The sequence below is a fragment of the Chrysemys picta genome, chromosome 4, assembly GCF_011386835.1.
Source record: "Chrysemys picta bellii isolate R12L10 chromosome 4, ASM1138683v2, whole genome shotgun sequence".
Taxonomy (NCBI): Eukaryota; Metazoa; Chordata; order Testudines; family Emydidae; genus Chrysemys; species Chrysemys picta.
Window position 1 is genome coordinate 7493596 of NC_088794.1, and position 16805 is coordinate 7510400.

A 16805-nucleotide genomic window follows, 5' to 3' on the forward strand; every position below is an offset into this window, starting at 1 on the left:
GCAGAAGGGGTGTGCATTAGGTAGGAAAGGCATCTATTAGTACTCAGCAGATGGGTCTAACAAAGATTTATTGAGGCAAAACACTCAGCAAGTTGTGATCAACTACTTACAAGTTGGAAGCTCATTAGGAGGACTGCAGTCACTTCCAGCATCAGACAATACAGCTTCAACCTCCCTTTGTTACACAAACTTACTTATACTTTTTTATCTTTTCTCATATATGTGCAGTAGTCTCTCACTTCCATGTTAACTCTCCTCCCCCATCAGTACATGTTTAGTGTTAGTTCAAACTGGTCTTTTCCAGCTTTTTAGTCACGGGGTCTTTTCTTGTTCTCACTACCATGATTGCTCTGCAGTTTCTTACACATACATAGCTCTGCTTCTGCTGTTAAACGTTATCAGAACAAACTCTTAAAATCCACAGCAGGCTTCTGCCTATATATGCCTTCTTCGTTCCCAACAAGCTCTAGTTCACGCTTTGTGATTTTGTTTTGTATTGCGACCACCTCTCTCTTGTTTCTAGGGGAATGTCTATCTTTCCCTTAAATAAACCTTTTGTTTTTAGTATAAGTGCTCACAAGTGCTATGCGAGCGGTGAGGTAAGGTCAGACTCGTAAATTGGGGTACACGGCTTCTTTGGGAGCAGAGGATCTGGGATTTCTGTGAGTAATCAGTGTCAGGGGCTGGATGTACCACGGGGGATGCTTCAAGGAGACTACAGTGCACTCTTGTTTACCTGCGAAGTAAAGACAGGGCTGGCACAGCTCAGAGGAGAGTGTTTGGTGGCTGAGCAACATAACTCGGTTGACTTAATTTTTGAGTGTAGACGTGGATTTAGGAAGAAAAAATAAATCAAATGGACAACTAGAAAAGGGGGAGCCCTGGCTAGCAGTAATACAACTGAAAAGGATCTGGGGTTATAGTGGATCACAGATTGGATACGAGTCAATACAATACAGGCTAATATCGTGCTGGGGTGTATTAACAGGAGTGTTGCGCGTAAGACATGGGAGGTAACTGTCCTGCTCTACTCAGCCCTGGTGAGGCCTCAGCTGGATAGCGTGTCCAGTTCTGGGCGCCGCGCTTTAGGAGAGATGTGGACAAACTGGAGAGAATCCAGAGGAGAGCAACAAAAATGATCCAAGGTTTAGAAAACCTGATCTATGAGGGGGGAAAATGGAGCATATTTAGTCCTTACAAAAGAAGACAGGAAGGGAGAACCTAATAACATATTTCAAATAGAGCCAGGGCGATTATAAAGAGGACAGTGATCGTTTGTTCTCCATGTTCACCTACGGCAGGACAAGAAGTAAGCAGCTCAGTTTTCAGGCAGGGAGATGTAGGTCAGAGATTGGGAAAACCTTTCTAACTCTAAGGGTACGTCGACACTACCCGCTGGATCGGTGGGTAGCGATCGATCTATCGGGGATCAATGTATTGCGTGCAGTGTAGACACGATAAATCGATCCCTGATCGCTCTCCCGTCGACTGCTGAACTCCAGCAGTGCGAGAGGCGGAAGCAAAGTCAACAGGGGAGCCGCGGCCGTCGATCCAGTGCTGCGAGGACGCAAAGTAAATAATTTTAATTTGATCTAAGATACGTCGACTTCAGCTATGCTATTCTCATAGCTGAAGTCGTGTATCTTAGATCGACGCCCCCCAGTGTAGACCAGATCTAAGGATAGTTAAACTCTGGATCAGGCTTCCAAGGGAGGCTGTGGCCTCCCTGTCCCTGGAATTTTGGATGAACAGGTTGCACAAATACCAGTCAGGGATGGTCTAGACAGGATTGGTCCTGCCTCAGTGCAGGGGGCTGGACTAGATGAGCTCGGGGGGTCCCTTCCAGACCAACTTTTCTTTGTGAGGAATGAATGGCAATGCTGTATTGCTCCCTGTCTCTCCAAAGATGGTTTGGGATGAGAAGAACCTAAATATAAGGAGATATACCTATCTTATAGAACTGGAAGGGACCCTGAAAGGTCATTGAGTCCAGTCCCCTGCCTTCACTAGCAGGACCAAGTACTGATTTTACCCCAGATCCCTAAGTAGCCCCCTCAACGATAAGCCCCATAACCCTCTGCTTAGCAGCCCAATGCTGAAACCACTGAACTATCCTCACCCCCTCCCCAACTTTTACTGGAAGTACCTTGCCTGATACATCCTGGGATTGTTTGCGCCTTTTCAATGGCCACATGACATTGGGCTCATAGGTATCCCAGCAATGGTGTTTATAAAACTAAAAGGTTAGGACAGTAATGAAATGCCCTCCCCACTCCAACCAGCAGACCCCGCATCCTCCTAGAGCTGGAAATGGAACCCGGCCATCCTGACTCCCAGCGCCTCCTCTAACCCACTAAATCCCACTCCCACAACAGGGAATAGACTCCAGGTGTCTTGACTCCCAGCCCCCTGTTTTAACACACTAGACCCCACTTTTCTCCAGGTGCAGGGAATAAAACCCAGGAGCCCCGACATCCATCCTTACCGCTGTTCTATCCCATCAGACCCCACTCCCTTCCTAGAACTGGGAATAGAATCTAGGAGTCCTGATAATCCAAGACCCCTGCTCTTGCCACCAAGGTCTGAGCTCCAAATTAAGCTTTCTTTCAAATTTATGTCTCAGGCCCATCCTGGGTATGTGTCTTCAGATGTCTTGTGAAATTTGGCCAGTCACTAAAGCGCTTCCCATAGTTGGGACATTTACAGGGTCACTCCCCTGTGTGGATCCTCTGGTGCATAATAAGCCTGGAGCGAACACTGAAGCTCTTCCCACATTCATCGCATGTAAAGGGTCGCTCCCCCGTGTGGGTCCGCTGATGCTGGGTGTGGTTGGACCTCTGGCTGAAGCTCTTCCCGCAGATGACACATTTGTAGGGTCGCTCACCAGTATGGATCCTCCGATGGCCTGTCAGCGAGGAGCTGTGGCAGAATACTCTCCCGCAGTCGGGGCATTTGTAGGGTTTCACGCCCGTGTGAATCCTCTGATGCTCCAGGAGGTTGGAGGTCTGAGCGAAGCTCTTCCCGCACTCATCACACCTGTAGGGTTTCTCACCTGTGTGGGCCCTGCAGTGCTTCATCAGGCTTGAGTTTTGCCCAAAGCTCTTCCCGCACTGGGCACATGTGTAGGGTCGCTCCCCCGTGTGGCTCCTCTGATGGCGAAGGAGGTTGGAGGGGTCGGCAAAGCTCTTCCCGCACTGGGCACACACGCAGGGTCGCTCCCCCGTGTGGCTCCTCTGATGGCGAAGGAGGCTGGAACTGTCACCAAAACTCTTCCCACACTGGGGGCATTTGTAGGGTCGCTCTCCTGTGTGGGTTCGCTGGTGCTCTAGGAGCTTGGCGCTGTCAGCAAAGCTTTTCCCGCACTCACACCCATAGGGTCGCTCCCCTGTGTGGCTCCTCTGATGGCGAAGGAGCTTAGAGCTGTCGGCAAAGCTCTTCCCACACTGGGGGCATTTGTAGGGTCGCTCCCCCGTGTGGGTTCGCTGGTGCCTCCTTAGGGTTGAGCTCTGCTTAAAGCTTTTCCTGCAGTCTGAACATTTATGGGGTTTTTCTTCCATGAGGGTGGGGTCGTCTTTACACCGGAATGAGGGGGTCTCTCTGCTGTCAACCAGCCCCGCTCTGATTCAGGCTGGTGTCTCTCCCTGCTCAGGGCTTTGGGGTCTCCCCGCGAGTGGCCTGTGCAGCGCTGGTCTCCAAGTCCCGGCCTGATGGGGATTCCCTGATCCTTTGTTCCCACCTTCGGGACAGGAAGAAAACACCGCACAGCTGATCTAGAAACCCCCCTCCGACCTGGCTGGCGGGGAGTCTCTCCGGTACCAGCCGCGTTTCGGCTCCGATCCCCCCCGGCCCTGGAGCACTTCCCCAGGCAGTGATTTCCTGCCTCGGCCTCTCTCCGGCGCCCCCACTCACCGCCCGGCCAGCCGGGGCGAGCTCTCCCTGGGCCCGCTGGCTGCAGACTGGGACTCGCCCCTCACGGCGCTGCGAGCCAGGCTCGGAACCCAGACGTCCGGAGCGCCTCTGGGCTCGCCCCCTGCTCCCGACCTGCCCTATTACAGCCCCCTTATGGCACCACGTGCCCCGGGAAGGGGCGGAGTTCGGATTAACCCTTCCCTGCCCAGACGTTAGGCTCAAGACTCTGGGGAGGCGCGCCGCACCGTCATGCTTGGCCGAGCCCCAGGGGGGCACTGGCTGGCAGCTAGCCCTTGTGGAAGGGAGCCCCGGCCGGGATCTCACCCAAGGCCCCATCCCTATGGATGTTCAAGCACAAATGGACACAGCCCCACAGGGATCCCTTATCCCAACAAGGAATGTGCAGCTGGATGGAGTGTTGGTGCCCTGCCCTGTTCTGGTTCTGTGGCAGCTGAACAGAATGTTGGGTTCCTGAGCGTTCCGAAGCAACTGGATGGAATGTTGGGGTCCTGCGGGTTCTGAGGCAGTGGATGCGTGAGAAGCAGACAGACAGGTTTCATTGGAAGGGATTTCATGCCTAAGCATTTGCTCTGGTGCGGGGTGTTGGGTACTGGGCATGGGTGGGCCTAAAGGGAGGATATTATTTTGAGGGACAACAAAGTAAAAATACAGGGACATGAGTGAAAGTCACCGTTTCAAAGGCAAGGATTCAGAGGGGGACACTGAGCAAGGAATCCCGGACAGTGCCCACTGCTCCTTAAAGCCATCCAGGGAGCCAGTGGACATGGACCTGAGGAACTCTGCCTGGAGATGTGATTTAAGGGAGGATTGGAAGTAGGCGCCATAGTTACAGAACACCTCCCTATCCGGCTTCCTCCTCCCGGTATGGTGGATGGTCATCTTGGCCAGCACCAGGAGGAGGTCCACAACACAGGGTACTGAGGTTTTTTTCTTTTCCTGTGTGCCATGGAGATGCTTGCCCCATGAGACAGCCAGTATTTTTCAAGCCCAAAGGGTCAAGCTATAAAAGGAGAGAACAAAGGCTCCTCCCCACGTCTTTCCTATCCCACCTCTGGACTGATGAATTCTATCTAACAAGAGAATTTTGACAAAAGGACTGAGGTCCCCCCAAACTACTTGGGCAATCCAGAGAGATTTACAGAAAACCAGCCGATTAAAATCCCTGCTATCTTTTGGACTATATGCGATATAATTCAACTGTAATGTACTTTATCGGTTTAACCTTTTAATAACTTTCATTTCTTTTTCTTAGTTAATAAATCTCTAGACCGCTTACTAAAGGATCGGCTATCGGCATGGTTTTTTATTTATGATATGAAGTATCCATTGACCTTGGTAAGTGGCTGGCCCCCCAGGGCTGGAAGAACCAGATGTGTGGTGAATTTGGTTTTAATAAGCTTTCATCACAAAGTCCAGTTTGACTGTGTGGTAAAAAGAAGGGGGGGGCTGGAATGTCTAAGGGGACTGTCTGTGGCTTCAAGGTAAAACTAATACAGTGTCCCAGGAGTGACTTTTGTTACTGGCTTGGTGAAATCTAATGCGAGAATATACCACCTTTTGGGGGGGGGGGGGTCTGCCCTGTTTTCTGACAGTCTGCTCTGAGTTTGTCATTTTCAGCTGGGACCCTCACTCAGGCCAGGCACCCTGACAGCTGGGTCCACGTGCGCTTGAACATCCGCAGCGATGAGGTCCGGGATGGCTCCTCAGGGACGTCTGCATCCCTGTGCCTCCTTCCATAAGGGTTAGCTGTGTCCCAGAAGCCCCTCACGGGGCCAGTCTAGAGCCAAGCTACTGAATAACGTCTGGGCATTGAAGGGTTAATCCCAGTCCCTCCCCACCCCCCACCCCCCGCGGAGTGGGGGTTTCACAGCTCAGGCGCTTTCCTGACACCCCCCCCCCCCCATCTGCTGATGATGTGACCAGCTGGGCTCTGTGTGGTGAAGGGGGCCAGGGGCGAGTCCCCGTCTGCAGCCCCAGGCCCAGGTGGGGATCGCCCCGCCCGGCCAGGCGGTGAGCGAGGGCTCCGGGGAGAGACAGTCTCAGCGAGGGGGGCTCTGGGGAGGGAGAGAAACAGCAGCAGAGGCAGGAAATCGCTGTCTGGAGGAAATGTGTGTCTGTGTGTGAAGGGGAGAAGAGGTCGGGATCAGAGCCAAACAGGGGCTGGACTCTGGACACACACACGCACCGCAGGTGTATCGGAGCAGCAAGGGGAGGGAGTTTGGGGAGCTGAACCCCGTGGGTCTCCCACCCACCCAGTCGGCTCTTGGGCAGCAGTGAAGCAGGAAAGATTGGGCTGTATTCATCGGCTGCTCAGCTGTGGTTTATTCTCTTCCAGGAGACGAGGAGGAGACATCAGCGAGAGTCAGGGCAGAGCAGGACAGCAGCGGGGAGACCCCCGCCTCGCTCAGCATGGAGAAGACTTCAACCAAACCAAAGCCAACCCTATCCCCATGGGAGAAAGAGCCCACAATGGGGGCAAATCTTTAGCCGGAGATCGAACCTTCACAGGGGCACCAGAGGAGCCACACGGGGGATCGACCCTACAAATGCCCTCAGTGGGGGAAGAGCTTTGCCGACAGCTCCAACCTCCTTCACCATTAGTCGTTTGCTTAGCATCTCGGCTAATAATTGTGATGGGTCTCTCAGGGTAGCCAGGATTGTAAGTCGCCTTGTTACCCTCCTGCCTCTGGGGAGAGGGAGTCTTGCGCCTGACTTCGGGGCAGGGAAGGGTTAATCTCAACTCCGCCCCTTCCCGGGGCACGTGGTGCCCTAAGGGGGCTGTAATAGGGCAGGTCGGGAGCAGGGTCTCCCCCTAGCTCCCTTCAGTTCTACCTTGTCTCTGTCAGTATCGTCCCCAGCAGGTCCTTGTCGTCACGGCAGGTGACACTCCCAGATTCCCACCCCTGGCAGGAGCCTTCCCCCCCTCCTGCTTTTCTCAGAGGGCTCAGCTGGGCCCTTGGGGCAGAACTGGCCCCTCCTCTCCCCTCAGGGAAGGGTTTGGGGGATTTGCTTCCTGACCATCAAGTTTTCCGCTCAGCATCCAAGCCCTGTGCCCCTCCCCCGTCTCCCCGGCACAGGGAATGAGCCCCGGCTGGATTCTCTCTCTCTCCCAGCAGGTGCCAGGACAGAGGGGGAGACTTCGCAGCAGGAAGAGGCTGCAGGAGCAGAGCCGAACGGGATGTCCCGGAGCCCTGAGTGGGAAGACCCCGGTGGAGCAGGATGGCAGCAGGGAGACCCCATGGTGGAGAGACCTGCTGGAGGTGATGATCATAATCCTCAGAGATCCCACACGGGACAGAAACCCCATAAATGCCCCGACTGTGGGAAGAGTTTCAGGGGGAACTCGGCGCTCCTCCATCACCAGCAATCCCACACAGGGGAAAAACCTCATCAGTGCAGGGAATGTGGGCAAAGCTTTGTGCAGAAATCAAACTTGACTAGACACCTGAAGGTCCACACTGGGGAGAGACCCTACACATGTCCCCAATGTGGGAAAAGCTTTCGTCAGAAGTACAGCCTTTCCCAGCATCAGTTAAGGCACCGGGAAGAGAGACCTCACAAATGTACCACATGTGGGCAAAGCTTCGCTCTCAAATCGTACCTTGTTCAACACTTGATGAAATGCCACATAGAAGAGAAATTCTATAAATGCCCCGATTGTGGGAAACTGTTTGCTCGGAGCTCATACCTTAGGAAGCACCAAATGACCCACATGAGGGAACGTCCCACAGATATCTCCAGTGCAGGGTAGGGATCACCCAGAGGTTCAACCTTCTGGTGCATCAGAGGACCCACACAGGTGAAAGACCCTATGGATGCTTGGACTATGGGAACAGCTTCAATTGGAGATTGGGGCTTATCCAGCACCAGAAGACTCACATGGGGGGGGGGGAACCTCATGAGCGCACTGAATGCGGGCAAGGTTCAGGCAGAAATCAAACCCGACTAAGCACGTGAAGATCCACACCAGGGAGAAGCCCCATAAATGTCCCCAGTGTAGGAAAAGCTTTCATTAGAAGATCGCCCTTTCCCAGAATCAGGTTATACACACCAGCAACAGAGCCCTCACAAATGCAGCAAGTCTTAGAAAGCTTCACTTTCAAATCAAACCCTGTTCCACACCCGATGCCACAAATGTAAGTTCAGATGAAATGCGATCTAGCATCGCAATAGGGACTCCACACAAGATAGAAAACATTGGCGTGGTTCTTCCTTTTCTTGGAGCGGGGCACTACTCCACTCATATATATTAAAAATTACAAGGTTCAAAGTGCATGGGTGGGTAGTAGCGGCTTATTTATGGTGAGAGGTGTGAGATTTGGGTGGGGGAAGGAGCTGGTGAAGGAAGGAAAGGAGATATTTCACTGGGGTGAGATGGTTAGTGGAAATTTCAAGGTATGATGATTAGGTGTTGGGGAGAAGTGATTGCCAGGGATTGGCAGGAACCAAAAACAGAGAGAGCCTGGTTGTGTCCACATAGGTACTTATGGTGATATAATTAACGAGGTATATTTGTGATGGTAAAATTCCCCATGTAAACAAGTCTTTAGGAAGGAAAGTTTAAAGGTAACAGCTGAGCACTTTCAGGTTTATAGAGAACTAATATGCCTTGAATGATTAGTACCTATTAGTTCCTCCTGGTCCTCAAAAATTAGCAAAGCTATCTACCTCTGTTCATCCTCAAATAAGATCCACCTGGACAGTAAGAAAATGGTTCATATCATGTGAGACACTTTGTCTAAAAGCGTGGTTCTCAAACTTATTGTATTGGAGAACACTTTCACACAGCTAGCCTCTGAGTGTGACCCCGGTTATAAATTAAAACCACGTTTTAAAATTAAAACACATTTTTATCAAATTATTGTTCTACACAGAAAAGTTGGTTTGTAAAATAGTTACTGGTTAACAGTGAGAGGGCGCTGCTGTGAAGTCTGCCCCAGCCAGTCTGCTATGAAAAGTGCGATTGTAGGTTTGTTAATTTCACTTTTCAAAGCCTTCCTGGTCTGAAGGCAGCGGTGCCGCCAGCAGCAGTGCAGTGCAATAGGGTCCTAAGTCTGCTGTGAAAAGTGATATTAATAAAGTTTCTTCGCGCCCCTCACCAGAGAATCTCAGACACCCCTCCCAGTTGGTGCACCACTGGTCTAGTCCAGCTCTTCCCCACCTCAGGGAAGAGGCTGGCACAGCCCCTGACTCATGACCCCCATGTAATAACCTCGCAACCCCCAGTTTGAGAATTCTTGATCTAACACACTTGTCCACAGATCAGCCAAGGTCTGGAGTTCCACTTCTTCCCAAAAACACAACCTAAAATGGCTGAATGAGATTATTGTTAATTGCCTAAGCAAGAATCTCACTCATAGTGTCATACGGATAAAACCTCTTTCTCACTCCCAATATAGCTAAAAAGATCTCCAAAAAGTCACCAAGTAGGGTGATACCCTGCTTCCCCATGGCACACTGGGAGTGGATCAAATAATGGGCGGGGAAGCTGGCAAAATGTCTGTTACCCCAAGAAACCAAAGCACATGTTTTCATCCCAAATGCGAAACTATATATCTGTTGTGCTTATCAATCAAATATACCATTGATGATCTGTTTTGTCCTATCAATATGTCCTCCACCCCAAATTTAGAAGCTGAACACGTGTCTGCTCTGTGAATCAGATATCCTCAGAGAGAGAGAGAGAGAGAGAGTTTAATTTCTTTTGTGCTATTGTGATAACTAAATAGTATGACATGCTTATATACGATGAAAGAATGTATGGAATTTATCCACCAAATTTAGAAGACTACAATGGATTTTGTTTGTTTTCCTAGAGAAACATGGCTACTCTTATTTCCATGCTGCTGCTGGTGGCAACACTGCCTTCAGAGCAGGGAGGCTGTGAAAAGTGAAATTAACAAACATACAAATCTCACTTTTCACAGCAGACTTGCTAGCACAGAATTCACAGCAGCAGCGCAGCAGGACGGGTGGCAATGGGGCGCTAAGTCTGCTGTGAAAAGTGATATTGACAAAATTCCTTTGCACCTCATCAAGAGTATTAAACAGTAACTATTTTCCAAAATAACTTTTCTGCTTAGAATAAGTCAATAAAAATGTGTTTTAGTCTTAAGTTGATCCAATAAAAGATATCACTTCACCCATCTTGTTTCTCTAGTATCCTGGGACCAACATGGCTACAACTACACTGCATGCAATAAAGGAGGTGGGCTAATCTGAAATACAATCCTTGAAATGAATCAAACATAAAAAGACATAGGAAAAGGATTGTAGACTTTTGTTGTACACTACCGCCATCTACTGGATACCCATGGAAGTAGCAGAGAAACTGAGCTGAAATCTGAGCACTCGGTTGGCAAATGACCAGTAGAAATTACAGGGAGGTCCCCTCCAATAAGGACTGGAGTCGGGGTCTATAAAACTGAGGTCACTCTGTGGGAGGAGCCTGGGGTTGACTGAACCCATGAAGAAGCTGCAGTATCCCCAGATGTTCGGAAAGCAATCTCCCCCTTGATCCAGGGTTAACAGGATAAGAAGAAGAGGTGAGATTTCATTTCAAAGATTGTATTTCCCCTTCTGTTCTTTAACGTAAGCTGAAGGTTGTATTGAGTAAGTCAATATTCTCTAGTGAGACATCATGTAACAACACTATAGATTTTCACTAATGCTCTAAGCACTCTCTCCTTTATAAACGCAAACAAACTGGCCTGCGAGAGATTTAAAACAATAACTTTAAGCAATTGCTTTTAATAGTCTAAACTTGTCTCTTTTGGGCCAATCCATTCAAGTAGCCGTGATCACGCTCTTCAAAGTGCCTTAAAGATAAGTACCTCCTTGGAACTGCCATAAGGTGTCAGGTACTAAAGTACCGATGCCTGATGTCATAATAAAGGTCATAAGAAACCTTGGTGCCTTGTATCGTTCATTGATAATGACTGCAGAGCCTCAATGCTTGCAAGATTGTGTTGTGTATTCCAGTGGCTCTCAAACTTTTTTACTGGTGACCCCTTTCACATAGCAAGCAGTAGCATAGCTGCGGGGGCGGGGGAGTAGGGCAGCAGCCGCTCTCCCACTGAGCACAAGTGGCGCCTTTTCAATTTCTTGGTGCCTTTTTAATTTTTACTAACCTGGCGGTACTCCGGGTCTTCAGCGGCACTTCGGGGGCAGGCCCTTCACTCACTCCGGGCCCGCCGCTCTTCACTCGCCAAAATGCCGCCGAAGACCCGCGGAGCAAGTGAAGGTCCCGCCGCAGAGTGAGTGAATTTCCGCCGAGGTGCTGCCGAAGACCCGGAGCGCCGCCCCGTCAGTAAAAGCACCGCAGCGGGTGGTGCCTTTTTTTGTGATCGCTCCCCCTGTTCCCTCCACCTGGCTACGCCACTGATTAGCAAGCCTCTGAGTGTGACCCCCTTATAAATTAAAAACACTTGTTTATATATTTAACACCATTATAAATGCTGGAGGCAAAGCGGGATTTGGGGTAGAGGCTGACAGCTCATGACCCCCCCCCATGTAATAACCTTGTGACCGCCTGAGGGGTCCCAACCCCCAGTTTGAGACCCCCTGGTGTATTCAGTACATCCCCAGAATGGTGGTTGTATCTACACTGGATTGGTGAATTGTTGGTTCTACACTAGGATGGTTCTAGGTGAATTCATAAATTGTTGATTGGTTAAGAATAACCAGTGTCCTGATTGGAGAGAGACTGTTCAAGTTTAACGTTGACCTGAAGAGAACCTAGTGTTAAATTGCTGAACTAGCATTCTCTGCCTTCAATAGGAAGTGATTATCCATTAGATTCCATTCTAATATTGGCCACACCCCCTCCACAACGGATCTAGTTTGCTTTCAATCTAATTGGCACATGGTCAGTTTATTAATTTGCCATTCTTTCACGCTTTCAGCAGGACTAAAGCAGTCATGCCCCACTCACACAGCAGCTTTCTACCATGCACTAACTGGCTAGTGCGCTATTGGCTGAAGATACAGTTCATGTGCACAAACACTGTTAATAATGTTACCAATGGTGCATCTTAACTCACAGCTTCCATCTCTAGCTGCTCCGTCTATCCCAGGATTCCTGCAGGTGGCTAGGCACACAGGGATTTTCCCGTGTGGTAGGTACCCCCAACTGGTCATTCAAGTCCTACTCTTGCCCATAACTGCATCCCACAGTCCGCTGAGTGTGTCTGAAAAAACAAAACAACCCTGCCCCCCACACCCCAAAAACCATAGTCCTTGCTGCATGGCCAGTGTGGAATAGCTGCCCAGGATGTTTCACAATTTACTCCTAAAAACACATCCAGGAAGGGTGCAGAGTGTGAACTGGAAAACAGAAGATGATTCAGTTGGGAATTGGTCCTGCTTTGAGCAGGGGGTTGGACTAGATGACCTCTTGAGGTCCCTTCCAACCCTGATATTCTATGATTCTAAGGGACCTATATGCCCATCCCTTATTTAAATACCTCGCAAGTTGATTAATGCAGAGTTAAAGTTGCCTACTGGTGTCCTGTCCCCTTTCAGAGTGGCCGAACCTAAATCTCTGAAAACCAGGAAGCACAAAGTCAAGGTACATGATCTCGAGGTACAAAAGAACCTTGGAGATATTTGAGTCATGAAGCAAGTAGAGAGGGTTTTGAAAACAAATTCTAGCTGCTTCATTGTGGTGACATCCATTGTGCTGGTTGCAACATCTGAATGCTGTGTGTATGTATATGTATCTGTGTGTTCATGTACTGTGATGCAATATGCCTGAAAGACCACACTTTGCAGAGAACAGATCCCATTTCATGAGAAAATAATTTCTCCGGAGGATTATTTTTAAATTTCTCACCCACTGTTTCTTAGAGGTGATGATGCATGCTGGGATTTTCCAAGGACCCTGGGGGAGTTAGGTACCCAAAATCCCAGCTGTAAAGAACTGCTGGATTTACAAGGAATAGTGAAGGGCATTCCCTCATCTGTGTATTTGATCTTTCCTGGTAAAACAAGAGTATTTATACTTAAAATTACTAAATAATTTCCTAAACAACCTAACGTATGTCCACAGGAGGGGAAGAAGTTCTGCGATTGAGCCTTATAGGTGCTATTTTCAAAAGACCTCAGCATTGCTCTCTCTCAGCTTCCTTGGGAGGAGCAGCTGAATGGGATGCCCTGGGAAGGGCCCATATCTCAGTGTCTGCCCTGGAGGTCACTGAAGTAACCTGAAGTGTCCCCAGAAGTAAGACACCCCATTCCTCTCCCAGCCTGTCCCTTAGTGAAGACATTTGTGCATTGGATCCAGACTGACCTGGCAGAAGGGGGTAACTGTGTGGGATGTTTGACACAGGGCAAATCTACACTACAAAATTAAGCCGACCCAAGTTAAGTCGATGTACAGCCACTGCAGTAACTGAATCGGTTTTACACGTCCACACTACGCTACTTGCATCGGCTGTGCACATCTTCACTACAAGTGCTTGCACCAATTTAACTGCCAGGGTCGGGCTTGGGGGATGGTTTCTGAAAGGCAGCAACAGTCGATGTAAGCAATGAAGTGTCTACACTGACACGGCGTCAACCTAACTACATCAACCTAAGCACTATGCCTGTCGGGGAGGTGGAGTTAAGTTGGTGGGAGCTACGTTTCAGTATAGACACTTACAAATCTAGGTAGACGTAAGCTGCCTCACGTCGACCTACCTCTGTAGTGTAGACCAGGCAATTGTAGGGCACTGCTAGCCCCATATGGTTCTGATCAATGGTACACAGGAATTGACTCCGAAGGGGACAAGATTGGCCTCAGGAAAAAAAAATTGATTCACCCCCCAATGATAGTGTGAAGAAAAGTTACATTCTACCAGAAAAGACAACTTCACATTTCAGTTGAATTTTTAACAACTCACATTGCACAAGATCAACACAATGACTCTTCCAAAAATAAGAGGTAGAAAAGAAGCTCACTATCCGCCCCCCTCTAACCTGGAGGCCCCACTCCTCTGCCACAGCAGAAGTCCTGTTCTGAGCTCTGAATGACGCTTACCTCCACATTTATTGCTCAGGCCTGTCTCTGCTGTAGATCTTCTGATGAATAATAAGGTACATCCTGGGACTAAAGCTCTTCCATCAGTTGGGGTGTTTATAGGTACCCCCCCCCCCCCCGCCCATGTGGATTCTCTGGTACCTACAAAGCTAGGAGCTGAGACAGAAGCTCTGACTACAGTTGGGACATTTATAGCATCTCTCCAATGCATGGGTTCTCTCTCTAAAGAGCCCAGAGCGCTCACAGTAGCTTCTCCCAGAATTGGGTCACCTGTCGGGTTTACTCCTGGGCGTGGGTCCTCAGATGCCTGCTAAAATTTGGCCAGCCACTAAAGCTCTTCCCACAGTCGGGACATTTATAGGGTCTCTCTCCTGTGTGGATCCTCTGGTGGACAACAAGGCTGGAACTTACACTGAAGCTCTTCCCACACTCATCACATCTATAGGGCCGCTCCCCGGTGTGGGTTCTCAGATGCTGGGCATGGGTGGAGCTTTGACTGAAGCCCTTCCCGCAATGAACACACTTGTAGGGTCGCTCGCCTGTGTGGATGCGCTCATGCCGGGTCAGGACGGAGGGATCGCTGAAACATTTCCCGCAGTGGGCGCATTTGTGGGGTTTCTCCCCTGTGTGGATCCGCTCATGCTGGATCAGGACTGAGAGAACGGCAAAGGCCTTCCCGCAGTGGGGGCATTTGTAAGGTCGCTCCCCTGTGTGGATCCTCATGTGTCGCACGAGCATGGAGCGGCGTCCAAAAGTCTTCTCGCACTCAGGGCATTTATAGGGTCTCTCACCTGTGTGGACCCGCTGATGGTTGGTCAGCGAGGAGCTGTGGCAGAACACTTTCCCGCAGTTAAGGCATTTGTACGGTTTCAGGCCTGTGTGGATCCTCTGGTGCTCTAGGAGCTTGGAGCTTTCCGAGAAGCTCTTCCCGCACTCATCACATCTGTAGGGTCTCTCGCCCGTGTGGGTCCTGCAGTGCTTGATTAGGGTTGCGCGGTGCCCGAAGCTCTTCCCGCATTGGGCACATATGTAGGGTCGCTCCCCTGTGTGGCTCCTCTGATGGCGAAGGAGGTTGGAGCTGTCAGCAAAGCTCTTCCCGCACTGGAGGCATTTGTAGGGTCGTTCCCCCGTGTGGGTTCGCTGGTGCCTCCTTAGGGTCGAGCTCTGCTTAAAGCTTTTCCTGCAGTCAGAACATTTATGGGGTTTTTCTTCCATGGGGACGGGTCGTCTTTCCCCTGGGATGGGGGGGGGGGGGGCGGGTTCCTCTCTGCTGCCAACCAGCCCCGCTCTGATTCAGGCTGGTGTCTCTCCCTGCTCAGGGCTTTGGGGTCTCCCCGCGAGTGGCCTGTGCAGCGCTGGTCTCCAAGTCCCGGCCTGAGGGGGATTCCCTGATCCTTTGTTTCCACCGTCGGCACAGGAAGAAAACACCGCACAGCTGATCTAGAACCCGCCTCCGACTGCTGCCCCAGGGCGGGCTCGGCTGGGGGGACCCTGCTGGGCTCAGCTGCACAGACCCCCCCGCGCTGCTCCAGAGCTGGCTGGGGGGGGGGGGTCTCTCCGGTACCAGCCGCGTTTCGGCTCCGATCCCCCCCGGCGCTGCGAGCACTTCCCCAGGCAGCGATTTCCTGCCTCGGCCTCTCTCCGGCGCCCCCACTCACCGCCCGGCCAGCCGGGGTAAGCCCTTCCTAGGCCCGCTGGCTGCAGACTGGGACTCGCCCCTTACCGCGCTGCGAGCCAGGCTCGGAACCCAGGCGTCCGGAGCGCCGCTGGGCTCGCCCCCTGCTCCCGACCTGCCCTATTACAGCCCCCTTAGGGCACCACGTGCCCCGGGAAGGGGCGGAGTTGAGATTAACCCTTCCCTGCCCAGACGTCAGGCGCAAGACCCTCAGCTACCACAGGCAAGACTCCCTCTCCCCAGAGGCAGGAGGGTAACAAGGTGACTTACAATCCTGGCTACCCTGAGAGACCCATCACAACTGTTAGCCGAGATGCTAAGCAAACGACTAATGTTGGTCTAGGGGTGAAGGAGGTTGGAGCTGTCGGCAAAGCTCTTCCCCCACTGAGGACATTTGTAGGGTCGATCCCCCGTGTGGCTCCTCTGGTGCCCCTGTGAAGGTTCGATCTCCGGCTAAAGATTTGCCCCCATTGTGGGCTCTTTCTCCCATGGGGATAGGGTTGGTTTTGGTTTGGCTGAAGTCTTCTCCATGCTGAGCGAGGCGGGGGTCTCCCCGCTGCTGTCCTGCTCTGCCCTGACTCTCGCTGATGTCTCCTCCTCGTCTCCTGGAAGAGAATAAACCACAGCTGAGCAGCCGATGAATACAGCCCAATCTTTCCTGCTTCACTGCTGCCCAAGAGCCGACTGGGTGGGTGGGAGACCCACGGGGTTCAGCTCCCCAAACTCCCTCCCCTTGCTGCTCCGAAGCCGGCGGTGTGTGTGTGTCTCCAGAGTCCAGCCCCTGTTTGGCTCTGATCCCGACCTCTTCTCCCCTTCACACACACACACACACACACACACACACACACACACACACACACACACACACACACACACACACACACACACACACACATTTCCTCCAGGCAGCGATTTCCTGTCTCTGCTGCTGTTTATCTCCCTCCCCAGAGCCCCCCTCGCTGAGACTGTCTCTCCCTGGAGCCCTCGCTCACCGCCTGGCCGGGGCGATCCCCATCTGGGCCTGGGGCTGCAGACGGGGACCCGCCCCTGGCCCCCTTCACCACACAGAGCCCAGCTGGTCACATCGTCAGCTGATGGGGGTGGGTGGGTGTCAGGAAAGCGCCTGAGCTGTGAAACCCCCACTCCGCGGGGGGTGGGGTGGGGTGGGGAGGGACTGGG

At 51.4% G+C, this 16805-nt stretch overlaps 1 long non-coding RNA gene and 1 pseudogene across 2 annotated transcripts; one reads left to right on the forward strand and one right to left on the reverse strand.

Moving 5' to 3' along the window:
* Positions 1-51: 51 nt before the first annotated feature.
* LOC112061749 (zinc finger protein 91-like) lies at positions 52-16759 on the reverse strand (annotated as a pseudogene).
* LOC135983340 (uncharacterized) lies at positions 5796-12711 on the forward strand. 2 transcript variants are annotated; one of them, XR_010600924.1, is made up of 3 exons: positions 5796-5940; positions 6266-6589; positions 7044-12711. It is a non-coding gene; the product is annotated as an uncharacterized LOC135983340 (long non-coding RNA). The 2 variants fall into 2 exon arrangements; XR_010600923.1 differs by having other exon boundaries at positions 5797-5940; positions 7047-12711.
* Positions 16760-16805: the final 46 nt, after the last annotated feature.